Source organism: Neopsephotus bourkii, unplaced genomic scaffold (assembly GCF_033783945.1).
Source record: "Neopsephotus bourkii isolate Nb327-2 ecotype Australia unplaced genomic scaffold, CSIRO-AGI_Nbou_v1 NB_1508, whole genome shotgun sequence".
NCBI classification, from domain to species: Eukaryota; Metazoa; Chordata; class Aves; order Psittaciformes; family Psittacidae; genus Neopsephotus; species Neopsephotus bourkii.
In genome coordinates this window covers 3901414-3929272 of record NW_026901984.1, presented here as the reverse complement: position 1 = coordinate 3929272, position 27859 = coordinate 3901414, and the positions used below count along the sequence as shown (strand labels likewise).

Here is a 27859-nt window from a genome sequence, read left to right as displayed (position 1 = left end):
TGAGGTTTTCCCACTCTCAAATTTAGGCCAGTTATATCAAGGGAGAGCAAACTTCATATTCTGATCCTGCTTTCCCAGCTTCAGGGTTATGCATCTTTTAGTGTCTTTTCCCATATCATTTTTGCACTTTATGAAGCAGGTAGATGAATTCATTTATCTATTATCTAGCTGCATGTGCTGCCAGAAGATTGCAGCTGGAAGGTATCTCTCCTTGTGAGAGTGAGCAAAAGGGCATCCCTCAGTACCTGCCTTCAAATATCATCTGTTCTCCTATCAAATGATGTACTGTTGAATTTCAGCTTTGAAGCAAAATGATCTTGAGAGGAATGCCTGTTAGGGATATTTAACTGGACTCTGGTACTCCCTGCAGATTGTTAACAAGAGGTTAATTGCATTCTAATTCTTTGAATAAGCCAGGAGACAAAAGATTTCAACAAGTTTCTCTGTGTATGTACATTGGTTTGAAAAGACAGCACTGGTGCAAGAGAAAGGGAAGACCCAGAGAGGCCTGAGTCTGCTGCAGATCAGATGCAGGCTTTTAAAGGCAGGTAGGCAATGAAGGATTCTGGTTGCAGATTCAGCCATTGCCTGAGAAGGAGGGTGGGCTGGGTGGGATGACCAACACTGGGGGGTCCTGTGGCAGCAGGCTGAAATTGCTCTAAGCAGTCTGCTTTGGTGCAACTCCTGAGCAGGTGAGTCTGCTGCACCTCTGGCCAACATGAGGGTAGGAGACAGATTGTGGTTGCTGCTGGGTAGCATGGGAGAGAGGATGCTCTCTTATTTCCAGGCTTTCCTCCTTCCCCTTAACAGAGCAAAGCAGCAGTGGCTCTGGCTTTATAGGGTGCATGAGCAATGAGGAAAACAAGGTCCTGGACGTTTAGCTGCTCCTGAGAGCTTGCTGTCAGTTCTGATTGTGGCTGAAAACAGCCCCGGTTGCAGGCAAGAAAATCAGCGTTCTGTAAATGAAGCAGTTAGATACAGCTAGGTCAGAGACTAAACACAGAATCAGAGCTTTGAATTCCCAGAGGTGCTCTTTAGAGTAGTGTACCTCTTCTTGTGAGGCCCCACCAGGTACATGGAAAAGTATAACAAATATACTTTGCATTGTGTAATTGAGTATGTTGAATAGCAGAGGAAAGGTTAAAGGCCATAACAAAAGGATATGTAGTGCTACTTTGCTGCAGTTCTTCTGGCTGCTCACAAGTTATCCAGTAAGTGCAGCACAAGGGAGAAAGCTATTAATAATCCTGATCCTCATGGTTGCACAGTGAAACATCATAATCCTAGCACAAAGGAATATGTAAGCATGAACCGTAAAGCAAAAACTTCAGGCACAGAAGACAGCCTCAAAACTATGTAATAATTAACAAATGAGAGAAATAATATGTTTAATGGAGGCTACTCATGAAGCTACAGAAGAAGACTTCAGCAATAAATAAAATCTAAATGAAGCCTTGAGCCTGAGCCAGAGAGCAGAGTGTTCTAGCTCACCGTCATAACTCTATAAATATTTTGGTGAACAGATCAGATAAAGTGTTTGCCATACAGGTGCCTAATAAACGCTACCAGTGGTGGAACACGCTAATCTCAAATTTATACACATAGAATCATAGAATACTTAGGGTTGGAAAGGACCTTAAGGTCATCAAGTTCCAACCCCCCTGACATGGGCAGGGACACCTCGCTCTAAACTATATCACCCAAGGCTTCGTCCAGCCTCGCCTTGAGCACCACCAGGGATGGAGCATTCACAACCTACCTGGGCAACCTATTCCAGTGCCTCACTACCCTCACAGGAAAGAATTTCTTCCTTATATCCAATATAAACTTCCCCTGTTGAAGTTTTAACCCATTACCCCTTGTCCTATCACTACAGTCCCTAATAAAGAGTCCATCCCCAGCATCCCTATAGGCCCTCTTCAGATACTGGAAGGCTGCTATGAGGTCTCCATGCAGCCTTCTCTTCTCCAGGCTGAACAGCCCCAACTTTCTCAGCCTGTCTTCATATGGGAGGTGCTCCAGTCCCATGATAATTCTCGTGACCCTCCTCTGGACTTGTTCCAACAGTTCCATGTCCTTTTATGTTGAGGACACCAGAACTGTACACAATACTCCAAGTGAGGTCTCACGAGAGCAGAATAAAGGGGCAGGATCACCTCCTTTGACCTGCTAGTCACACTCCTTTTGATGCAGCCCAGGATACGGTTGGCTTTCTGGGCTGCAAGCACACACTGAAGCTGGCTCATGTTCATTTTCTCATCGACCAGCACCCCCAAGTCCTTCTCCGCAGGGCTGCTCTGAATCTCTTCTTTGCCCAGCCTGTAGCTGTGCCTGGGATTGCTCTGACCCAGGTGTAGGATCTTGCACTTGTCATGGTTAAACTTCATAAGGTTGGCATCAGCCCACCTCACAAGCGTGTCAAGGTCCCTCTGTATGGCATTCCTTCCCTCCAGTGTATCAACTGAACCACACAGCTTGTTGTCATCAGCAAACTTGCTGAGGGCGCACTCAATCCCACTGTCCATGTTAGCGACAAAGATGTTAAACAAGACTGGTCCCAACACCGATCCCTGAGGAACACCACTCGTTACTGGTCTCCAGCTGGACATTGAGCCATTGAGCAGCCTCTGTGTGCAGCCATCCAGGCAGTTCTTTATCCACCGAGTGGTCCACCTATCAAATTGGTGTCTCTCCAATTTAGAGACAAGAATGTCGTGTGGGACAGTATCGAACGCTTTCCACAAATCCAGGTAGATGACATCAACTGCTCTACCCCTGTCCATCAGTTCTGTATCCCCATCATAAAAGGCCACCAAATCAGTCAGGCAGGATTTCCCCTTAGTGAAGCCATGCTGGCTGTCACCAAGCACCTTGTTGTTTTTCATGTGCCTTAGCATGCCTTCCAGGAGAATCTGCTCCAGGATTTTGCCAGGCACAGAGGTGAGACTGACTGGTCTGTAATTCCCCGGGTCATCCATTTTCCCCTTCTTGAAAATGGGGGTTATATTTCCCTTTTTCCAGTCATTGTCAACTTCACCTGACTGCCATGATTTTTCAAATATGATGGCCAGCGGCTTAGCAACTTCATTCGCCAGCTCCTTCAGGACCCGCGGATGGATTTCATCAGGACCCATGGACTTGTGCACGTTCAGGTTTTTAAGATGGTCTCAAACCATTTCCTCTCCTACAGTGGGCCCAAGGTCTTCATTCTCACAGTCCGTGCGTCTGCCTTCCAAGACTTGGGTGGTGCGGTCAGACCCTTTGCTAGAGAAGACCGAGGCAAAGAAGTCATTCAGAACCTCAGCCTTCTCCAAATCCTGTGTAGCTAGTTCTCCCGAGAGCTTCCGGAGGGGGCCTACGTTCTCCCTAGTCTGTTTTTTACTTGCTATGTACCTGTAGAATCCCTTCCTGTTATCCTTAATATCCCTAGCCAAGTTTAATTCTAACTGGGCCTTAGCTTTCCTAACCTGGTCCCTAGCTTCCCGAACAACAACCCTGCACTCTTCCCAGGCCGCCTGCCCTTGCTTCCACTTTATATAAGCCTCTTTTTTCATTTGAATTTCCTCAGGAGCTCCTTATCCTTCCAAGGAGGTCTCCTGGCCCTTCTGCTGCACTTCCTTCTGGTTGGGATGCAGCACTCCTGAGCCTGTAGCAGGTGTTCCTGGAAGACCAACCAAGAGTCTTGGGCCCCCCTGCCCTCTAGGTCTATATCCCACGGAACCTTACTAAGCAGGTTCCTGAAGAGGCCAAATCTGCTCTTTTGAAGTCTAGGGCAGTGAGCTTGCTGCACGCTCTTCCCACTCTCCTGTGGATCTCAAATTTGACCATCTCATGGTCGCTGCATCCAAGGGTGCCCTGCAGTGCCACATTTCCAACAAGCCCTTCCCTGTTGGTCAGTACGAGGTCAAGCATGGCACCTCTCCGTGACGGTTCCTCTATTACTTGCAGGAGGAAGTTGCCTTCCACACAATGGAGGAACCTCCTGGATTGCTTTTGCCGGGCCGTACCGTCATTCCAACAGATGTCAGGGTGGTTGAAGTCACCCATGAGAACAAGGGCCTGTGAGCGTGAGGCTCACATCCATGTGTTAGAGTTCGTGTGTGCTTCTACAACTATGGACTACTTCTACAAGTCATGGTTTTAGATTACGGGCCTGAATTTCTATCAAAAACATTGAGATAAAATGCATGTGTATTCTGTTTGTCACAGTGTACTCAGCAATTTCCAAAGAAGTCTGTGATAAAATAGTATGGTTTGGTTATATGTACATGTCACTTACATACATAAACATCTAATTTTAGTACATAAAGCGTATTCACAGTTTCCTGAAATCACCAGTGCTATGATCTTGACTGTCAAGCAACAACAAGAAAATCCTATCAGCACATTCCCACAGAAAAAAAAAACCCAGTACGTTTTTGAATAACAGTAGCTACTGAAGGCCTTGAAGATAATGTATGTAGGATATAATGATTGAGTAAATATAATAATATTTGTATGTGAGTATTATGCAGTATATTTAAGGAAAAACTCCTCTGTTAAACGTTCATACCTTGATTAAATCCTGTAAAAAATGCTAAGTGCATTTCCAGGCATATTTCCATTACCAATTTGCAACATTTGGATCACTTGTATTCAGAAGGTATGCAAATGGCTTTAGCTGGGTCATATTTTAGCTGGTATTTCTAACAAATATAATACCATGGGAAATTTCTCTTGTCAGAGCACATTTATTTTATTATCTAGATGATTATGGCTGTATTTTTTCTTCACATATTCTACCCTGTTGATATGCTGAATTCTCAGATTTTTGACAAATGCTTACATTGCAATTACTTTAGATATAATATAGTGTCTTTTATTCCCAGTTTTCATGGATCTTTAAAATTATTAAGTTTCTATCAAAACTGCCAAAGGGAACAAACCGGTTATGGCCCTTCTCCATAGGTGGAACTGGCACTGATGTGGGGCCAAAGTATTGTCATAAATGTTAAAAACATGTACAATAAAATATGCAAATGTCCACACCCAGAGTTTAGAAAAGACAGAGCTGTGACTACTTATTTCAATATTTCCATTGCATTAAGAATAGCAATCCCAATTTACAGAAAATATTACTGTTATAGAGTTTGCTTTAGTTCAAGGTGTAAACAAACACAAAAAAAGAGCAATTGTTACTTAAAAAATGGGGAATTGGATGTAAGCTTTCACCCTGTCAGATGCTTTATTACTCAAGCCCTAGTGCTGTTTCTATTACTACTTTAACATGAACAGTCACTAAGAAAATAAAATAAGAAGTTATTTGAAATCATGTCCCCCACAGCCTAGCTGACTGGCTTTTCAGCTGCTGTGCTAATGACTCATTTCTAACGGCTCGCATTTGTTTTACATTCTCTCAGCTTTCTATTAAGGCTTTATCAGAATTTTTTCTTTTTTTTTTATTTTTTTAATTCACTCTCTCTCCAAATGCATAAACATTAGAGATTGAAAAATAGCCTGACTAAGAAGGAAATATATCTGTAGTGTAAAATGCAAACAGTCTTGGGTAAAGCTTATCAGAGGAGAAAGCACAGGTTTATGAAAGAATAAAAATTAAGATATACAAGAAGTGGGATCTTTCTCAGTCACCATGCTTCTATAGGAATATGTTACTTCTATAGAAGCAATGAACAGGAAAAAGCAACATAACATAAGTAGTAAATACCAAATTCACCTAAATCTTGTGTCAGTAACGTCATTAATAATATGACTAATGTACTGTAACTTTTGTCCTGCTTGTAAAAATGACCAGCAAATAATTAATCAATCCTTCCAATAGGATTAATAGGCAAATAACAGGCAGGATTAGCCAAAACCTAGGCAGCCTAACTTGAAGTGGGGTCCTATCGATAGAGCTATAGTAGATGTCAGTATGGCAAGTGCCCTACTTGTGCGCCAACCAACCTCTACTCTAATAGAGCCCTTGACCTTAAAGCCGCATTGGGGTGGGTTTGGTCTGTCTGGCAAATGTAGTATAGACATATAATTAAGCATTGTCATTTTATGGCTATTTTATCAATTTGCTACAGGTAGCATGAAAATACTGGAAAAAGCAAAGTCTGCAATGACATTAGAGCCAAATAAAAGTTTCAGAAATTAATCCTGAGTGTCTGAATTTCTATTTCCATCTAACCTTGATTGTAAAGTATAAATCCTATACCAGTGGTACTACAAGAAGGCTACAGTTCTAGGCAACCCAGTCTCTGGCCTCTGCTAGTCATATAACATTTCAACAGGCAAAAAGAATTCTTTCGAATGTGCCATGGGTTTTTTCCATGTTAATAATACCACAGGCCTTTAGCTTCTTAAACACCTAGTGCCATGTGATTGAGAAGGAGCTCAGTGGAGGACACACAAATTAGGATGAGACTGTATATGGCAGCAGCTCTGCAGGTGCGGAATGATGCTTGTGTCTGTCAGCACCTGGCTTTGTGTGGCTGCCACCTTCCCTGAGTGCCATGGCACTGCCTCATGGGCATGGCCGGCACAGGATAAACAGCAGGAGAGGTGTTGGCACTGTTTGGAAGGGAACAGAGCACCTGGCAAATCCACTCCATTTTCTTTCAAGGCATAGCATGTTTTCCAGAAGAAAGCATTCTTCAGAGGAGCACAAAAGCACCAAATATTCACCTATTTACAAAAAAAAAACCAGACAGGTTTTCATTAATTCTTTCAGTAGTATTAATGTAGTAATGTAGTAATGTATAGATGTATTAATCCCTGTAGCTGAGGTTGATTGATATCCATCCTTCCTACATAATATATACTATATTTTCTTATATGAAAAAAAGCATTAAAATGAAATAAAGTGATGTGCTATTGAGCTTGAGCCAATCCCTTGAAGCAGGGCTTTTTGCTATGCAATGCTAGTCAACAAGGGAAGAACAACCACAGAGCTGTTTTAATAGCTTGAACTATTCACCTAAAACTCCAGATAAACTGACTCTCCAAAAAGAAAGAAAACCCTGTTTTTTCTGTTACTGGAAAGTGAAATGCTGAGTTTAAAAAAATAAATAATAAAAAGCTTCATTTGCCTGAGGTTTCTACCCAGAATTCCTCCCATGACAGCTGGATAGAGGAAGCGAATATACAAGACGCAAAACAGGGATCCTATTTTTGGCAGAAAAGGTACTGCCAAAAGTACTGCCTGTACTCCAGCCTTAGTCTTCTATCATTAAGGTTGTAATGACATGAAGCTGGGGCCTCTGTGCAATAGCATACAACAACACTGTCTTTTTGTCCCAGCATGCAGGGATACTTCTCTACTCAGCTGCTAAGAAAATCATGAGAGCTGGAGTAGCTTTTTCCCAAGGGGCTGGAGACAGTTCTGATTACTGTGGTCTTGGAGAACTGAGAGTGGCCAGTGTGATGCATTGCTTAGTTGCTTAGAGGTAAGAAATCAGTTCAAAAGTCTCTGCTCTGCTGTTTATCAGTAACCCCCTACAGACTGAATCTGTGCTTCAGTTCATACCTTTCTTATCTGCCAATATTACCCAGTTTTGCAACTCCTTTATACTAATGCAATGTGAACTTTGTAGAACAAGTGTCCTTATCTGAGTAGCTGAGGAGCAGCTGCCTGTTTATGCAGACATGTCAGCAGACATGTCAAGACAAGGCAAGAAAGAAATTATATGGCAAGGAGACATTTACTTACCAAAATCCAAACTGCAAAGGGGGAAGGAGTTAGTTGTTGCTAAAGTTGCTTCTCGAACATTGTGTGTTTTGTTTTTAATGTAATTAGTTATTGTGTTTCTGCAGGTTGAGGATGCACCTTCAATAACACTTTACTCCTGGATAATTTAGAAACTAATCAAGAATTAATTTCCAGGAAATAACAAGATGTGGAAAGCTAAAGTCTGTTGTCATTGTGAAATCCTGCTTTTCGTCAATATTAATCAACATGGCTTAGCTTTTGAGTATAAATATTTCTACTTACTTTTTCCATCAGAAAATACACATCCCATTTTGAAAATATTTAAAGTATAATACACAAGAAAGACGAAGTCAAAATCAAATTTCAGTGACTTCTGAAACTGGGTCTTAGTAGTTATGCAAGACAAACTACTACAGCCTATGTAAGACCCTTTGGCCCAAAGAGGTTGCCAGATAGTCTCTTAGGCCGTCAAATAAAGCTGGAGAGAAAGTTGTGTTGTTGACTTTTCAAGTTGATTGCTGTGAGATTGAAGGTAATTTTCTTGAACTTAACAAAACACACAAAAGAGAAAGAGACAGTGTAGCAAAAAGTAGGGAAGCATGTTTTTGTGTTAATGTTCTCAGCGTAGTGGCAGCTGGTCAGTCACAGATGGATGCTCTGGCCTGGCAGGTCAGCCATGACAGCTGTTGCTTTAAACCTTGGCTTGCTTCCCTGATCCACAGCATCAGCAGGATGGGTTGAATAAATCTCTTTCCTTCCCTCATTCCTTGCAAGCTAGGCCCAGGTGAAGGGCCTGCTCTGTGCTATGCAATTGGTGAAACTAACTTCCTCCCCTGAAAGATGGGCTGCGATAAAGTGGAGGTCTGTGAAGGACATACAGCCATGGTATGATGGAGCAAGAGCTTATGCAGCTAAAGCATCGCAGCTGGCTATGCCAAGACCCAAAGCTTGTGCATAACAATCAGAGTTATTCAGCCCTGCTAGCCTTATACCTTTGCATCCTGCAGCAACTCATCATCTCTTTGTTTTGGTCCATAGCATTGTGTTTCTCTTTCGGTGTGCATATATAAAGCTTCTCAGACTCTAAACTGATTACTGATATAAATAAAGTATGATATATTGGACTCACCAATTAAGCCTAATTTTTCTCCTTCACTTAAAAGTCTTGATAATACACAGCCCTTGAAAATTAATAGTTTCTTGTGTTTGACTTATCCTATATTTGTCTCCTCTTTGTATTCTTTCTGCCATTAGTCATTAGAAACTATCTAATGATTACTGACTACTGCCATAGGTAATGACATATATGATGAACTTTCACCAGTTTCCTCCAGGTAAACTGGCGGATTGCTGGCCTCAATTAATCCCAGTATCTTTTGCTATGACACATGATTGCTACTCAGAATCAACAAAAAAAAACAAAAAAAAACCCCAATAATGTTCATAGTCTCAGTTTGAAATTAGAACATATTTATGCATTTGTGTTATTTAAAAATGTTGGGTTTTACACAAATGGACTTATTAGAGAAAGAACATTCTGTATAGCTGAAGAAATAAAAGGATCTTAATAATTAATCTTAAAATTGGGATATATACATATCTAAAGCATGTATGTATAATATATATATGCATATGTCACTATTATGTGCAGATTTTTAACATGGAAATTCAGGAATGACACAGTGTTTTCAGTACAAACAGCATGAGCAAATTACATTTGAAAGCACAAACGAGCAATTATATCATTTCATCTTACAAAACTGAGAGAATATTCCTGTTAAGGTGAAATGCGGGCCAAAGCATTTCAGCATTTAGAGAATACAAATTACCATATAGATAATTTACCCTGGGCAAATGAGATATATTTCCTAGAGGCCAGAACTTCTCTGTAGACTAAAAAATAAAAACACAGATAATATCAAATCTATATTTACAAAAAGGAAAAGGTAAATTTGTTCACAGAATCTTCTTTTTTTCCTTTCCTTGTATAAAAAGGGAAAAAAAATGTTTCTCATGGCACTTTATTTACTGAATACAAGGGGTTTCCTATGTGTAGAAAAGGATGTCTTCTGATTGCATCATGCATGTTCCTTGTGTGCTGGGAGTCAGGACCTAAGCAGTAGTTTTCTCCTCTGGTAAAAATGCTCCTCTATCACTAGATCCCAAGAGACACAAGGAAACTCTTGGCACCCTTCAGCTCCCCGGGGGCCACAGCAGAGGCACTGGCCAGCCTGCTTGGTTCTGTAGCCTGTAATGACAAACCGAGATTCTTGGAAGAACAGATTGAATAACCTGTCCATGATGGCAGCAGAGGAGAGATTTGTGCCTCTGCCACACATGGAAGCCAGGCTACCCTGCAAGGTCAGGAAGAGGGAAATGTGCTCTGTACCAAAACCTGTGTGAACTACACCATGGAGCAGTGGATGACGGAAGTACAGCTTCCTCTCTGCCTTCTGCCCAGGACAGGAAAAAGAGGGAAAACTAACTTCTCCCTCAGTGACTTCAGAGCCCTTTTGACAGGGAAAGTAAGTTGTCAGTATTTCAATTTAACAATCTTTTGGCTAGATATCAGAAGAATGATGGCTTTGACAAAGCAAGGCCTCCTGTGCACTCTTTCTGCAGTCTTTGTGTGGCAAATTTGGAGGCAAAGTGGTTTGGAAAATAAATCTAAATTAACTTTTCTGTAGAGAATGAGGTTACATAGGGTTAATTTCTATTTCAGAGAGTAAGGTGGACTGAAAAATGCTGAAAGTGAATACATGTTTAAGAATTTCTTCAGTGTATATATTCCTCTGCAGCAGATCGTGCAGCCAGGCTGTGTGTAAGACTTCGCTTGCTGAGGCTGTGCTTTTCTTTTCACTCTTATTTCAAGTAGCAACTATAGAAATTTTGCCAAACAAGACTCTGGTGCCAACACATATGCTGCATATGGCCTGAAGTGCTAGGCTGTTTGGGGTTTTGTCTGGGGAGGAGAACAATATTGTTTTGGTTCACACACACGATCCTTGAGTCCTCCCATTCCACTGAGTTTTCAGGAAATGAACATATGACTTCAGAAAACCCAGCTGTTTGTCTTGGGCTGTGTCAGCTGTAATGAGGGGAAGAGCAGCACAAAACAGAGGCAAGTCACTCACACATATGTGTCAAGCACAGGAAGAACACCTTCAAAGAGAGCTGAAGAAGTCTGCTATTTCCTTCAGGAAGACAGCACTCGGATTTGAGTACTAAACACTGTTATCACCTTTTTGGAAGGCACAGCTTCCAAAATGTGCTGCAGAAGGGGCTGTATTGATCTGCTGTGCATCATTAGTGAGCCATTCTCACAATCTCTTAATTCTCAAGTCAAAAGAATGGTCTTCAGAACAAAAACAATGTTCACTTTTATGAGGGTTGGGCTTCAAGCCACAAATTGTCTGTGATGCTGCTCCAAAAAAGGCCACAATTTATTTATTTTTTTAACATAAAGAAATACCTTTTTTTCTACCTCTCACCCAGCAGTGGCGGAAATTGTGGTATTTTCAGACTTGAGAATGCAGCAAGTATAGATAAACAATTGAAATTCCAGGGGTTTTTTACTTGATAGCTGGAAATTGTAGCAAGTTAAGAAAAGAGTATTATTTAGTGTCTGTACACAGCAAAAGTAAAGGGAAGCTCTGCTGTCTGCTGCAATAAGTACTGATCATGCCATCCACTAAGTGTCACTAGCCCTACTCTTGCCTGTTGTATTAAGAGAGTGCAAGTTTTCAAATAATAAGAGAGAATATGATTCTTGTATACTTAGGTTAACATCAGTAATTATTCTATTTCTGCCTTACATCTGCACTCCCTGACAGAGGACTCATATCACAAACAACAAGAAAAGAAGCGTTTCCCTAGGAATTTCTAAGAAATGGGAAGCGCTGTATTGTGATATCCACTGTCATTAAACTAAAGCTCAGTAACTGATAAATCCCAGTATTATGCGAATTTGTGGCCCCAGTATCAGAGGAAAATAGCTAGTACTTTGCTAGTCTGTTTTGAGCTGTGCTGATTAAATGAACGGTTATAACTTCTGTTCCACACATGGTATCTTTACAATTTCTACTCAGTGAACATAAAAGGTGGACACTTGAAATGAAAATGTAAATGAATGAAGCCAAGTTCTCAGCACCAGGTAGGCAGTAAAAGACAGCTGGATTTCCAAGGACTACAAACCAAAATCAATGACATTTCAAAGTCCCCTGAAATTGTTTACTGTCATTAAAGCAGAAATGCCTTTGACTTGATGTGAAATTAGGGTATTAGATGTCTGCTCTCGTTCCAACATCTCTTAAGTGAACAAACTTTAAATACATTGGGATTTATACGCTGCATTTTTGTTTCCTTTTATGTAGTGGATTATTCAGAGCACTTTCTTTGGGATAGAGTTCATCAGTCAGATAGAAGTTATTTGATTTCACAAACACATTCACATAGCAAGAAGTGTGTCTTTTATGCTGAACATTAATGCAAATACATGCACTCTACCTTATTCAAGGAGATGCCATTCTGTTACAGCTCCCATGCTAATCTGCAGCTTTGCTCTGGCCCCTTTACACAAAATCAAAGTGAAGAAAAGGTATGAAGACGTTCAAAAGTCCCTGGTAATAGCAACAGGGGAACTCCTCTGACCGTGCACAGCAGAAACCAGCCATGAAATTGCCCTTTGAGTACTTCATGCAAATTTAAAAATGGAAATGAGAAGTGCAGCAACTGACAGACGGGTATCAAAGATTATACAGAGTTTTAAGGCGAGTCTGTATTACATGGGACAACCCAAGGGAGATGACTGGAGTTGACTTTCCTAGAGCTGTCTAAATTACATGGCCTCATGGGTAGATTGAAACACACATTTATACCCTATTTTAATGACATGATCTCTTTCAGAGCCCTGTTCTGCCTACCTGTGGAAAGCAAGATGAAGCTCACCATAATTTTCTTTTTTTTTTCTTTCTTCCTCATAGGAATTTTCTGGCAAGGAAGAGGAAAAAAATCAAAGCTGCTGGAGTGTGTGATGCAACTTCGTATTCTCTTTCTTCAGATGAAAAAGTGTTGATCCTATCTTTTTTCACAGGCTGGTTTCCCAGCTGCTGGCTTCCTCACTTTTATTACAAAGCTCTACCACTTTAATCTTATCCCTTCTCTGTGCTACAACATTCTCTCACTTTAGCTTGTGAAATCTGTTCCAAGTGGACTTCATTCATTTTCAACTAATTGATTGCTTTCAACTTCAACCAGACTGCAGTTGTGATTGTGTGTTGTGTACTTATAGTATGAAGGGGGAGAACTGTTTTTGCTTGAGAGAGATCAGAGATCATTTAGCCTGAACTGCCTCCATTCCCAGGACTGGAACTTCCTTAGGTAAGCTTGCTGACATGTGGAACATCACTTTCTTTACTCATCTGTATTTTTTCTTCTGTCATTTTAATACTACACCCCCCCAAACTATCTATCAAGGTTATACACTATACACCACTATCCTGAGACATGGTTAATTTGCTGCTGCAAACAGTTAAAAATCTGGTTTTTTTTCTTCATTCATTGCAAGCAGAAGGTGGTATATTTTCAGTTTCATGGGGGTTTAGCTGAGAGATTTCCATCAACACAGCTGTTTTCTGTGTAGCTAGATTTGGAAACCTAAGGCTTATGCGTAGCAGCCAGAGCCACTTGCAAGAGGTGCTTCATGGCCCATTAACAGAACTGTCATATATGGCTTGCCTTTAATTAAATATTGATAGGGTTTTAGTCTTGGTGCAACATTTGAGACTAATAAGGAAAAATCCTTTTATTCTGCATAACAGATCAACATGCCACTACAGTGCTCACTCCTGTACTTCTGGCTGAAGCTGAGGCAGGCACATAAAATGAGAAGGTTGTTCAGCTTTGGTGCCAGTTGAGTCCTTGCTGTCTCTACTAGCACTGTAATTAAGGATGCCAGTTAATATCAGCGATAGTTTATGTGAATGGTGGTTTATACTCTATAGGATTTTAATTCCCCTGAGGAGAATTACCACCCTGTTTTACAACTGCTTATCAGTAAGTTTTCTCCTGGGTTTGAATTGACTATTGAAAAATAAGGAGTAAAAAACTCCCAGTTCAGTATCAGCCTCACACAATTCAATATATAGTTTTCCAATCAAATGTTTCTCATCCTGAGAAGAATTACATTATATGCTTCCCAGCCCCTTGTGCATGGCAGGTACCCCTGAAGATCACACATCTCTCTGGAACACTTGCCTGCAAGTTAATTATCTTTGCGTGCAATTGCCACAGCTGCTGAAGGGTCTCGTGGGTTAGATGGTCAATACTGTTGCACACAAGAAAGGCAACTCCTTTTCCTTTGAAGCTGTAGCCTGTGTATTTGGAGATTCTTTCTCTTTTAGGCCTGCCTTTTTTAATAAGTACTTGGAACTAGTGAGCTCTAAATTTTCTTTTGCTGCTTTTAAAAAAAGCCCAACAAAAAGATCATGTGCTGACTGTCAATCTGGGTGCAGCACTGAAGGCTTCTTTTCATTTTTTTAAAGAACAAATTTCAGACTCTGGAGACATTCCACATAATCAGCACATTCTGACAAGTATGGCTGATTCACTTATGCTGTATTTTTCTATTGTGTGGTGCTCATTTCTTCTGATGCTCAGTTTTACTGGCAAAATTGTCTTTGAAGAGTACAAATGAGATACCACCTGGATGTGCAACATGCTTTGTATCGCAGCTTTGCATGAGTGGATCAGTCTATTTATAACATTGATTTCTTTTAAATTTGGTTTACTTTGCTGTATTAAATCTCACTTAAATATTTTCCTTTCTGAATGGATACAGAATTTAGTGAAAGTTAATTTAAAACATTAACATGCTTTCTTCTATCACTTACTGCATTTTATTGTCTTCATAACTCATCCATAGGCATGGCATTGTTTTCTCACACCTAAGCTCATAATCATCAGCCATAGGATGTTGTAACATAAGCATAAGGAAAATGAAGCTCTAGAAACATTTAAGAACAAACAATTTCAAGAAAGTTGCTTATTGGACTCTGGCCTGTAAAATCTGGTCCTGGCATTTTGCTCAGGAACCGTTTCAGGCCAGTGGTGATTGATATGGGTCTTGTTTGCTGATGTATTTCCAAGTGCTGTTGTTACTAGACCGTGTAGCTCTACACCTGTCTCCCTCCAGCAAGGAAACTAGTCTTTCTTAAAGGAGCAATTTTTAATACTATAGTCAACGGATTCTATTTCTTTGTGCACTTGCCATGTGGTTTTGAGTTGTGCTGAAGGAAAGAATCCTATGACACTAGGTCTTCTTTCAAGTCTTAAGCACTGGCTGGAGGCAAATCCAGATGTTTTCTTTTGGCAGGGCTCATATTGGCAGAAACAGCACTTTGATTATTGGGAATGCTTCTTCCAGCACTCAGTTCTGAGTTGTTAGTTTGTGGAAACCTGTCCTGAGATACGAAAGGTCCTTACTTGATTGCCAAATGCCTGAGCAATGGATAGTCTTTATAACTGTTTCCAAACCCCTTCATATTTGCATTCTTTTAGACTGCTCTGCATCTGGATGCATCTGCATCACGTTACATAAAGGAAGAAAAATAATACAAGCCAAAACTGAACTTACACAAAAAAACCTCGAAACAACAAAACAAACAGAAAAGCTTCAAAAACCCCTAATATGTTCCAAGAGGTAAAGAAAACAGAGCAAATGAATAAATGCTAGTTAGCATTGCTTTGCACTGGAGAGTCACAGAAATGTTAGGCAAACAAGTACAACATGGGTATATCTAATAATTCTGCAAGGCATGATGATAATGTTGATCTATTTAACACCTATTACAGAGAAAGGAAGATGACAAACTGATAGAAAGCAAAATAAGTGGTACCAAATTCTTTTCAAGAGACTTTAAGAATCCATTTGTTCTGTAAAAACAAATTTTATTCAGTATTGTCAAATAGCACCTGTAAAGTAGACTTTTCATTAAGAGAGGATGAATATTACAGCTTCAAGGATGTACTGATTACTGCAGCAATAAGAGAGATTGTGCCAGTGGAACTGTAATACGTTCATTCTTCTGAATCCAAACAGTGGGATGGTGTACTGTGCCTCTGTTAGAGGTATTAGAGCTTATATGCCATTCACTAATAGGTCTTAATCATCCTCAAACATGTATGGGATAGAAAAACAGTTTCCCTATTCTGTATGTAGAATTGAAGGGTAGGCTAGATTAAGAGACTTGTCCAAGAGCGTAGGGAAAGACTGAAACCAACCGTTGATCTTGTCAACTGGCTCACCATTTATCAGGTTGCCAGTTAAGTTCAGGGCCCTACATTCTATTATCAGTGATGCTGGTCCAACAAGGAGGATGCATTAGTCCTCATAAGGTGGTATACAAATGAACCATGTTAATTTAAGTACCATTAGAAACACAAGACAGAAGGAAGAAAATCAATGTTTTGCTTTATAGTAAAGAAAAAATCAATAAGGAAAGAAATGGTATTTCCTAGGATCTCAGAATATATGTTGGGCAAAGGGGAATAGTTAGAGGGAATTAAAACTATTTAATATAAGGTGCTGGTGTCCTTTTAAAGAACAATGGTCTAGAGCTATCATCTGTAATAAAAACCTGAGTAAAAGCCGAAAGTACAAAATTGTGAAAAGGAAATAATACCAAGTAACGGCTGCTTGTGGGGTTTTATTTCAAATTAAACTGGCAGCTAGTTGCAGTGAATCTGTGAAAATTGCAGAAAAGATGTTAACAAATAAAATTTAAAAATAAACATGTACAGCAACTAAGAGACTACACAGAATCCCCCAAAACACAAGGCACGTTTACATAAGAAAGCTGCCAGAAGTCCATTTCTGCTCTTGTTTTTTCTGTCTTTTACAGTAGCCCATAGCAGATGGCTAGGGAAAATATGTAAGGACAGGCCAAAAATGGAATAAAGTTTTCATGGTGTTGACTCTTGCTTTTGGCAGTCTGCAATTTAGAGACCCTGAAACACGTTGCATCTGGACCATTCTATTTAGTAGTTTATGTTTTTTATGCTCTTTAAGCTGCTCTTTAAAGACTATGCTCTGTCAAAACAAATCCTACCTTTTAAGTATGTATTATATAAAAATCAGTGGTTTGGGTTTGCTTTAAACTTGTTTATTATCGTTGGGTACTCCTGCTTCCTATAGCATGACAAAATGCTGAAAAATTATTCCCTAAACTCTGTCCTTATATAGTTTCATAGTTATCCAACAGATTTCTGTTTCCCCTTGCTTCATTTGCCCAAAAGTTGGTTGTTACACTGCTTTGGTTTTTGAAATCTATTTTCTCTGAAATATAAATCATTCAATACCTCTAATATAATTTTGCTCTTCTGTTTATCTTCACAGGTACCTTTGGTACCATACATAACATTTGGCTATGAATTTGTGCAGTATCATAATGGTGGTCTCCTATTTTCCTTTTCTTTCTAAAGTTGCTAATATATATATTTTTTTTAATGCTAGTGAATTTCATGCAGTAGTTTTCATATACCTACCAACAGTGCCTCAGGAGTCTTTCCTAAGTGATAATATATCTGATATTGAGTCCATCAGCTTTGTTTTAATGTTTGGTGTCACATTATATGAAACTTTGATGCTTCTTTTTCCCACCCCTTCTCCACATCTCTCTTATTACAGTGAAAAAAGAATAAAAATAGCTGGCCATGGGGAATACTGCCACTCCTGTCTGTGTGTTGCCTGCCTTTTAGCTAGTTTTAGGTACACAAGCAGATCTTTCTCTTGTGTCACACTACTTTAATTTTTTTAGCACCTTTTGGTGGAGGACTTTGTGCAAAGTTTTACAGAAAATTGCAATTTAGTCCACTAGTTGGATCATTATTTTCCATATTTTCATGGACTTTACTTCAGAGAATTTTAAGAAATTTCTGAGGCATGGCTTATTCTTCATTATAACACATTTGCCATCTGTTTATATACTTAGGTATGTATTACAGTCTCCCATAATTTGCATGTCAGACAAATCAGAATTGCTGATACATAGTTTTGGATGCATTTTAAAAAATATGGAACTGGCATCATAAAAAATATCTTCTATTTCTGTGACAGCAAGGCCAATATAAGTAGTACATTCATAATATAATTAACTGTTGCTAATTTCATATTTAAATTTCTCTGGAAGTCCCGGAATTCTATTAGAAATCTTAGAACTCTGTTCTTATGGTTTATTAGAATTTTATTCATTTGTTGTAAAGGGTCATTTCCTGATACTCCAGTTTTGGCCATAGGTTCATAAACTAGCATCCTGTAAATGAGGACTCTGGCACAGACTTCTACTTAAGGTTGTCTGTTTCATGGCAGTAAAATAAGATTACTTTGATTTTTTTCCCTATAGTCTTATGCCCCCTGACTACTCCTATTGTATCTCATTTTCTATTTGGCATTTTACTAGCTTTCTCATTTCTAATGTTTTGGAAAAAGTTCTGAACAGATTTTAATTGTTTTACCAAGCATTCCTCAAAAACTCATTTTTGGTCTATCATGTTCTGCGTTTATATTTACCTTGATGTTTTGTATTTTTATAACATCTCTTTATGTGTATAATATAAACATATTGTGTTAATGTACCCCTATCATACATTCAGTATTGTATACAATGTGGTTTAATATTTTATTGAAGTTCTACATTTATACCACCAGTTCCGTATTTCCTTCATTTGAACACAGTTTCAAACTTTTAAGTAGTCTACTAATTCTGGTAACCTCCTCTATTTTGCTATTAAAACTATACCACCTTTTTCTTGTTATTGTAGTAATTTCTTCTTGATAGGCAACCTTGGTTTAGTCTGAGCCACCAACAAGGTGACTTCACCAACAAAACAGTTTTCCTGATACCTGAAAGCATTTTATGCTTTCCAGTGCTTTTCTCGTGGCTTTTTGTGTAATTTCTTTTTGAACCTAAATGTTATGTAGTGGGTATTTTTTAACTAGTGACAGAGCGGATCATTGTCAGATACACAATTACCAGGTTCTGTGTGGTTTGGGATTAAATTTTCGTTTTGCGAATTGTTACTGCATATATGCATGGAATTTTGATATGTAATGATTCTGTATGGCCAATGTCTCCCAACTCTCGCATGTTTTATCTGAATCCTTTTGCTCCACTCCACCTTGTTCTTTTTTTCCTTCCTATATTTACTAAAAACACTCCTAAGAAGTACATCATTCTTCTCGGCAATCTATCATAACCTGTCTCCAAATTTAGATAGGCTAAAGTCGCTCACTCATAAGCACTAAATTAATTCTCAAAAATGGTTAGAAAATTGCAGTAATAAACATTACTATGTGGCCCAACACTGTAACCATTTCTGACACAATCCTAAAATCATAAACCATACAAAATAGGACACGGCAGTATCCTGTAGAAAAAATGGAGGTGAAATACTGCATTGTGCCAGATGTTGCATTGAAACTGGAAGTCTCCCATCACTCTGAACATAAGATTAACTTCAAAGGAAGTAGCCACTGTTAGGAAAGAAGTTCAGAAAATGCAGAATATTTCCTGAAATAGCATTTCACTGGCCTCCTAGTGGAGGTGGAGGATACAGAACTCCCTGCTAGTGCAGTAAAGGACACAAAATCAGCTGCTGTCTGCTAGATTGAATCTCCAAACTTGGGTAACTTCCCTCAGAATGTAGACAGCAGTAAATGACAAGGGGACAGTAGAGCTAGCACACTGTACTGTTCTATATGAGGACTGTTCTCGTCAGACCTCACTTGGAGTATTTTGTACAGTTCTGATGTCCTCAACATAAAAAGGACATGGAAATGTTGGAACAAGTCCAGAGGAGGGCCAAAAGGATGATCAGGGGACTGAAGCACCTCCCATATGAAGACAGGCTGAGAAAGTTGGGGCTGTTCAGCCTGGAGAAGCTGCATGGAGACCTCCTGGCAGCCTTCCAGTATCTGGAGGGGGCCTATATGGATGCTGGGGAGGGACTCTTCACTGGGGACTGTAGTGACAAGACAAAGTGTTAGCGGGCTCAAACTTAAACAGGGGAAGGTTAGACTGGATATAAGGAAGAAGTTTTTACTGTTAGGGTGGTGAGGCACTGGAATGGGTTGCCCAGGGAAGTTGTGAATGCTCCATCCCTGGTGGTGTTCAAGGCCAGGTTGGACAGAGCCTTGGACAGAGCCTTGGGTGAGATGGTTTAGTGTGAGGTGTCCCTGCCCATGTCAGGGGGTCGGAACTTGATGATCTTAAGGTCCTTTCCAACCCTAACTGTTCTATGATTCTATGATTCTTTATCTGTATCTAAATGAGTTTGTTTCCTGAATCCATTTCGATTCACAAGATCTTTTGGCAATCGATTTCACTGTTCAGTATGGAAGGTGTGGTCAAAATATGTCTTCATTTGCTTTCTTCTAATTCTGATATTGTGAATAAAGGGTGCATCATCATTCTCTATTCAGCTTTTCCATGTCAGTCCTATCATTTTTCATAAAGTTATTTCCTTTATAGGTTGAGGAGTCTTGGTATATGCAGTCTTTCCTTGCTGGCTGAGTTCTTTGTTCATGCTTGTCACATTTTTCTGTTCCTTTCTCAACCAACTGTATTCATTAGGAGATGCTGGGAATCAAAAACTGCATGTATGGCAGTTCTCCATACTTTTCAAAATAATGGCTAATATCCTAATCTCGTTTTGATTAGCATCAAGCTAATATCTCCTTAGAGCTATCTATTATAACTGCAAAATCTTTTTCCTTAGTGAAAGTAGTTACTTAATGGTTCGTCATGGACTATCTGGAATTATTTTTTCTTTATTTTTTCTTTATTTTTTTCCCGTCATACTTTGCTTTACTGATGCAGAATTTCATCTGCCATTTTATTGCTGATATTTTTCAGTATAAGACATCCTCTGCAATGGCTTCTGTCACCTTCTTACCCCTCAGACTACTTACTTTCTTCCTATCCAATCACTTTTCTAGATCATTTATGAATACAGTAGATTGAATAGGCCCCAGTACAGATGCTTATTTCCTTCCATTGTGAATGCACTATTCCTGCCCTTTTTTCCTATGCTTTTGTCTGTTACTATTTCATGAAAATGCCTTCCCTTCTACAGATCTTAGTTAAAAGTCCTTTGGGAAAGACTTTTAAAATCTTTCTCCCCTACAGGTTAATGTTATCTGCTGGATCACATTCATCTACACCCTTCTTAGTTTCCTCAAAGAATGCCAACAAATACACGAGACAAATATGCTGCTTGACTGTCCTATACTATTTTGCTTATATGCCTACTATTTTTATTCTTCAGTATTATTTTAGCCTGTATATAAGTTAGATTTTTCTCTAAAGGTTTTCACATTATGCCAGGCTTTTCTGGCAAGTACTATGGCTGGAACCCCACAAAACCCTTAAAGAAGTTCACAATATTTTCTTCTGATATAAAGAGTGATGCGAGAAATTGTATATTGCTGTTACAGTTCAGTATTAAGCCAGAATTCTTGGCTGAATCCTGAGAAATGGTTGATGTACTTTATATCAACTTTGTCCTGATAACTTCAGTTTGAGATGTACCCTTTGATGCACCACTCTAAAGAAAGAATCTCACACAGTGAACAGACAAGAAAAATTAACTTAGCTTCTCTGTGATGGCATTATTTCCTCTAAGAGCTCCCAATGTAGTTTGTTCATAAAAGATGTCTAGGTTTGCAAAACTAAAATGTTTTATTCTCCAGAGTAATCAAGGAATAGTATATGCTGGCTCATCCTGTTATGATCAGTACCAAGAACATACATGCACTGACATACACATGCACTCTTGGGTTATACCTACATTTCAGACACTAAGAAAGGTGTATGGTATAAAGGGGAAAGGTGGGAAGATTCATTCTATTCTTACTTTACATGCAAACAGGAGTAAATCTGTTGAAGCAGCTAAATAAAACCAATATTGTAATTAAGCCCTGACAGAGGAGGAGAAAAAGTCTAGCAAGTCTATCTTGAGCTACAAGAGAAAGCAAAATGATTCTTTTCTCCCACAAATAACAGTGGGAGAGAGGGCAATAGAGTTTTGCACTCTGCTGGAAGGAGACCTTTCAAATAAGTTTCTGTCAAACAGTCCTCATTGATTGTCAGACTGAACGCAGTCACGGAAGTGTAGCTGCTTCACTGGGATATTCATCAGGAGGTATTTGGGTGGCAGTAGAATAACTGCTACTCAGAGGTTGGGGCAATTGCATAAGATGCAGGAAATCTTCATGTTTATGCTTTAAAAGGCCCTTGCAAATTGCTAGTCAGTCGATTGCAGTGAGTGATCTTCGTTGCATATGTACCTTTCTTCACGGTTATGTAAATAATCCTTGATTTGGAGAGACATGTTGAGATCTATAAATCACAGATGGATAATCTGAAGATGCAGCACTGAGAGTGTTAGTAACTGCCTTTTGAGAATGAAAATCAGATATTCTGCGGTGACATTCAGCCCTCATCACCAAATACAATTTAATATGAATTATTTCATTTGATCAAAATCAAACTTTCTACTTCTTAAAAAAAAATGGGAAATCACTTAATACATGTCAGTGATCTAAAAACACTGCAGAAGTCTCTCTCAGATGTATTCTCCTTCCTGAACACATCCTTTCATATTCTGCCTTTCATGGTGTGATGATCTCAGACAAAACTGCAAATAGAGATAGTAAACCAGAAGACTGGGCTAGTTCAGTAAACTTTCTGACCATACTTTGCTATGAATTTACATATCTGTCAAAAAACCAAAAGCTTTTGCAAACAGGCTGTGATGATGCTGAATTCCAGTCCAACCCTCCCTGTGAAATCTGATTACCGCCCCTGAAATATCTTTTATTGTTAGTGTCAGTGAGGTTGTACGGGGAGCAGGGAAAAAACTGGAAGAAGGAATAGGATTTTTTTGCAAGGGGAGGGATTGTGAGTTTTGTGAGTTTTTTGTTTATTATAAGGTTTAAAGTGTGAAATTCTGAGATGACATTTTCAAGTCTATTTTCCAAATTCTTCTTAAGATGGCTAGAACTAAAATAATGCATTATTTCTTTATGCTAGTTCTATTCTGAGTAAGAAAAATCCAAGCTATGATGCCCCAGCAAGTTGGACAAATCACTCTAGTTTTGCCTGTATTACTACTTCTTTCTCTCCTTGATGTAGCATCAATACAGCTGACAAAGTCTCATGCATCTGTGCTGAGAGATTTGACCTGAGGCTTGTCATCAAGCTTCTACAGCCTTGATATAATTGATGGTTTGGCTTTGACAGCCCTTTTCAGCAATTGTATCAATTAACCCTGGGGACTGAGGTCTTCTCACACCAGCACAACACTAAATTTCTCTCTTGTAGACAAGAACTTAATGGATCATCTAAAGCAGTTTTCTTCCTGAATCACCTACTGAAACCTCTGTTTAACATGAAGAAGAATTGTGGGATCCATTTGCTATAACTCAACAACAAAATAATAAAACATTTTTAATAACTGAAGAGCCCTTGATTGTCCAGCTGCCAACTGGCAAAAAGGAGTAACATATCTATCCACGCCGCTTCTTTTATCCTGTGGTATGTCTGTTAGTCTTGGGTTGCCAAGAATAAGGGCAAAATGTTATTCTTTAATTTGAACGCAGCTTCCTGGCAAATTACTCTCTGTCAGGTACACGTCAAAACAGAGCAGCCTTTTCTTGTGTAATCTGAGCACTGCAGCACAAAAGAGCAGTGAAATTCAATTACAACTGTGATCTGTGCAATGCAGACTCTAAACAGCAATGTATAACACCAAACCTGGAAACCAAACATATGAACTAAGGCAGCAAAGGAAGCTGTGAACATATTCTCATTAAATCTTGCTTCTATCAAAAGCCTGAGTCAACCTATCAAAGAAATCCCACTAGTACCAAAGCAAGAGCCTAGGTACAGACCTGCTGAGCTACTACTCGATTTTTGCCTCTGCTTCAGGGATTCTTCTTCCATCTACCATTCACCATGGATTTGTTTAACAGCACAAACTGCTTGTTTAAAACCTCAGGTGTGCCTGATATTTTCTTTTCGCAAAAGCAGTTATAACCCCTATTTTTTTTAAGAAAAATTAATCCCAACTAAGAAAAAAGCACTGGAGAAAGTAGGGTTGTTTGGTTGTGGTTTTTCTCCTTTATCTCATTCAATTCTGTTTAATTGAAAAAGTGGACAAGTTTGGGGAACCTGTTTTTATGTGTTTACACCTTACTTAAGGCTTCACAATAGAAGAAAAAAAAAAAGAAGAAAAATTGATTTAAAATAAACTCCAGGCAAAAACTTTTGACAAGGAGAGTTTGTGCCATAATCAACCATCTCACTTTTGTGAGCACAATAGTGAGCTACCTTATTTTAATAACATATTCGTACTCTGGGAGAAATCCAGCCTGGGGGCTGAGCTGTAGAGGCAGTGGTCACCTGCAGCTCTGATCAACTTCAATGGGAAGTACATGTCTCTGTAGATCAGAATTTACTGGAACAGAAATTCAGCCTCAGGATAAAAGGAGACTTTTAAAAGAAATTTAATTTACAGAGAAAAATGTGACTCGATAGGGTGGTTGCAAGCTGCTATGTAAGGATCTCCCCAAAGGCCCCAGCCAGCTTTTGATGGAGTACTGGCAAGGGCATCTGCTCTTGTGGCTACAACTCACATCAATTGTTAGTCTCCTTAATTAAATACAAAAACAAACTTACAACTGGAACTGATTGATTTCCAGCAGACACAGGAGGAAAATGAACCTCCAACAGAATATCAGGCATAAAAGAGTGAATGGTATGATAGCTTTAGCGCTAGGGAATAACTCAGGTTCCCAGTTCTTTGGATGATCCTTATGAAGAAGTTACTGGTGTAAAACAAAAACTAATTTCTTGAATAAGAGTTTTAGAATTCATTCCAATAGTCTATGAAAACTGCAGATGTGCAAATACAAACCTGTTCTTCAATTTGTCAGGAAAAAGAAATAATTAAGTGGAGCCTTGTAATAAAGGGAAGGCAAAAGATGACATGAAGAAAAAAACACCCTAAGTTTCAGAAATCAAACAGCTAGTGCAACAAAGCTCATTTCAATGTCAACACATAGATTGCTTTCTCAGCTGTTACCTATTTTGTAGAAAACAGTGATGGGCACTGAACTGTGGCTGGGAACTAAGTAAAAGAACTGGGCAATGGTTTTAGGGCATGATAAGGGCTAAATTTTCAAGTCCTGGACATTCATCCGTTTCCACTGTGATACTAATAGCCACATTTTTCAGAGCAGTTCAGTGCCTGGTAGGCTGAGGTCATTTGACAAACTGGTTCTTTGTTATTGCAGTTACTTGCTTGGCTAGCTATGACTGTGGAAATGCTCTCTGAGTCTGGAAGATACCATGTGCATTCATCTTCCTTTTCTTCTTCTATACTGCTGCCGCTGTTCTTAGGCAGAAGCTGCTCTCTCTGAAATTACCACACTGGTTCAGCAGCCTGAATCTGCTTCCAGAGTCAGTAATCATGTTAAAGCACATAAATTTTAATTATGGAGGAAGGAGGGATGCATTTTGAAAACCTTCAAAGGCAAGAGTTTAACAGTGTGATGATTACGCAGTTAGGGATGGTTGGTTCAGGGAAGCCAACTTATGGCTGATTTGGGTTAATATCCTTGTATGTTTTCAACAACTATTTTACCCCTAGAACAGGATGCAATTTTTTATTCTTGTTACCCAGAGTTTTTGGCAGCTCTTGGCCTATGACTTCTGTTCTAGAAACAAGTTCAACAGGTTTTCAGACTTAAGGACTGACACCTTAGAGCATAGGACCCCATTCACATGAAAATTTATTTGGGTTCAGTTTATGGAACGTTTTCTGGTTAGAGTTAGATTTCACAGAACTACTAGAAGAAAACACACCTCAAATCCAATCCATTTCTGCGCTGTGAGACAAGCTGTAGACCATTGTCAGATGAGGTGTGCTACATTTTCCTGCGGGAGTTGCTCTGCCCTGACAGAGGTGATGACTTGAGTCCTGGTTTCTTCTCCAACAAAATGCTTCATATGTATAAAGCAAACCACTATTAAGTGAGAATTTAATTGGCAGTAGCCTGGTGCGTAGGGAAGGTAGGACTGTGGGGTTAAATGTACTCAGGCAGGGGAGGGAGGAAACTTGTAGCTCTGCATGGTGTTTGGTCCCTGATTTACTGGTCACTACTGTCAGAGGGGAGCTTTTGTAAGCACCTAAGCTGTCAATTTCTTCACTGATCTTGCAAGCACCTAATCTGAAAAGTCTACTCTACCAGGCTCTGCCTGTGATCTCAGGCTATGCTGTGGGTAGCCATGGGCATTGCATTGTTTCCTGTTACCTTCTTCCAACAAATAGTAAATTCAGCCAGCATGACCAACTTGCATTCATTATCACAATTACAGAACAATTCTATTTCTTTTACCTTAGACCTTGTACCATGGTGCTTGAGTACCCTGCTTGCTTCAGTGGTCCTAGGGAGATCAGTACATCAAAGCCTGGTGGCAACAACTTGGAGCAAGGCAGCAAGTCTTTTGCATGAATGAGCACCTACATTTTTATACATATATAAGGGACATAGGACACCAGCTATTCAATGTGTACTCAGTATCTTACTAGGGAATAAAGTCAACATGGGCTAGTAAATGGTGCATTGAAAAGGGAAGATGAAACAGGAACTTTACATTAACCTCTCAGCTCAGCTACTGACCTGCTGTATGACTTCAAGCCACTCATTCTGCTCTCCTTTCCCTTCTTTTCTGGTCACTGGAGAATGTACAGTTCTAGGCATACCAGCCAATTCATTAAACATTTGTGCACTGCCTATGTAAAGGGGACCCTGTTACATCTGGGGTGTTTAGGTCCTATGTGCAAACAGAGAAAAATAATTGTTTCTTTCCCAACTTAAGTTCTTGCCCAAGGATTGTTTACTCTGACTTTTGGGTTTGTTTTTTTTTTTTCTCTGCTCTGACAGCTCATAGCCTAAATCATGATTTCTGAGCCATGTACCTGTCATTAGAGAGAAAACTGCACCAGTCACTGTGATTGCAGAAGGTCCTGAACATAATAATCTCCAGTAATTAGATCTAAAGACAGAACATTTGGGAATCTCAATTCATGAAACTTTCAATATGTTATAAATCATAATCTGTCCAGTTTTAAAAATGATGGCATTATCAAATGTATATGAATCCATTTAAAAGCCTTACTGGGCTTTTAATTTAAAAAGAGCAACAAAATAATCCACTGCTTACCTAGTACTGTATCAGAGGCACTTGCTAAGGGACACAGGGACTTCTACAGTAACGTAAAAGGGTAAGGCTTCCTGTAGACAGGAAAGCAGTAAGATTTCAACACCAGAATTAGCAGAATTTTCTTAGTGATTGGTGTATTTAAATAAGTTAACTCCAGCATCCAAGTTGTAACCTCTGTGCCTGTGTAGTCTGGGCATTTATATGGGTACCATCACATATGGGGTTGCTGGTTTGTAACAAGGCATGAGGTCACAGCACACCTTCAGTAACAACCAGTTTAAGGCTGCTCTTCTCTACCAATCCTCCTGTTTTTTGTGAAGCTTTAAGAATTCAATCACTTCATCAAGTTTGTTTGAACTAAGCCAGCAGGTTTAAAACGTAAGGAAGACAGCGGGGTATGATGTGCATGCATTACGCACCGAGTGTCATTGCAAAAGCTTCCATTTTTACTAACTGGATAGTAACAATGAGAGAAAAGCAGAGCAAACAACATGAAAAGTTCAAAGATGTGTTCTGGAAAGTGTATCACTGAAGGCCTTATATCTCTGCCAAGTTTTGGAGAATACCTCCTAAGAGGCATGATGGTTCTTGGAGTCTGCAAACAGTTATATTACAGGTAGTTAATTCTATAAACCATGGGAAGAACACAGGCTTTTGCACACATACTGTGAATTCTTTAATTTTCGAATTCTTGACTTGGAAAACTTAATTTCAACATATGTTTCATTAGCTTCTCCAGCAAAACGAAAAAATAATTTAAATGGTTCAGTTGTAATAGAAAGCATTTTACACATTTGATAATGCAGAAACTTTGGAAAAAATATTTTTAATGGCTTGTCTTTGTGGAAAACAAGTTTGTAGCTACCAACCATACAGTGAA

At 39.3% G+C, this 27859-nt stretch overlaps 1 long non-coding RNA gene across 1 annotated transcript; it reads right to left on the bottom strand.

The window, feature by feature from the left end:
* Positions 1-10416: 10416 nt before the first annotated feature.
* LOC133221029 (uncharacterized) lies at positions 10417-27217 on the bottom strand. Its single transcript, XR_009727866.1, has 3 exons — positions 26980-27217; positions 12616-12682; positions 10417-10781 (listed from the first exon to the last, which is right to left on the bottom strand). It is a non-coding gene; the product is annotated as an uncharacterized LOC133221029 (long non-coding RNA).
* Between the last annotated feature and the right edge of the window lie 642 nt (positions 27218-27859).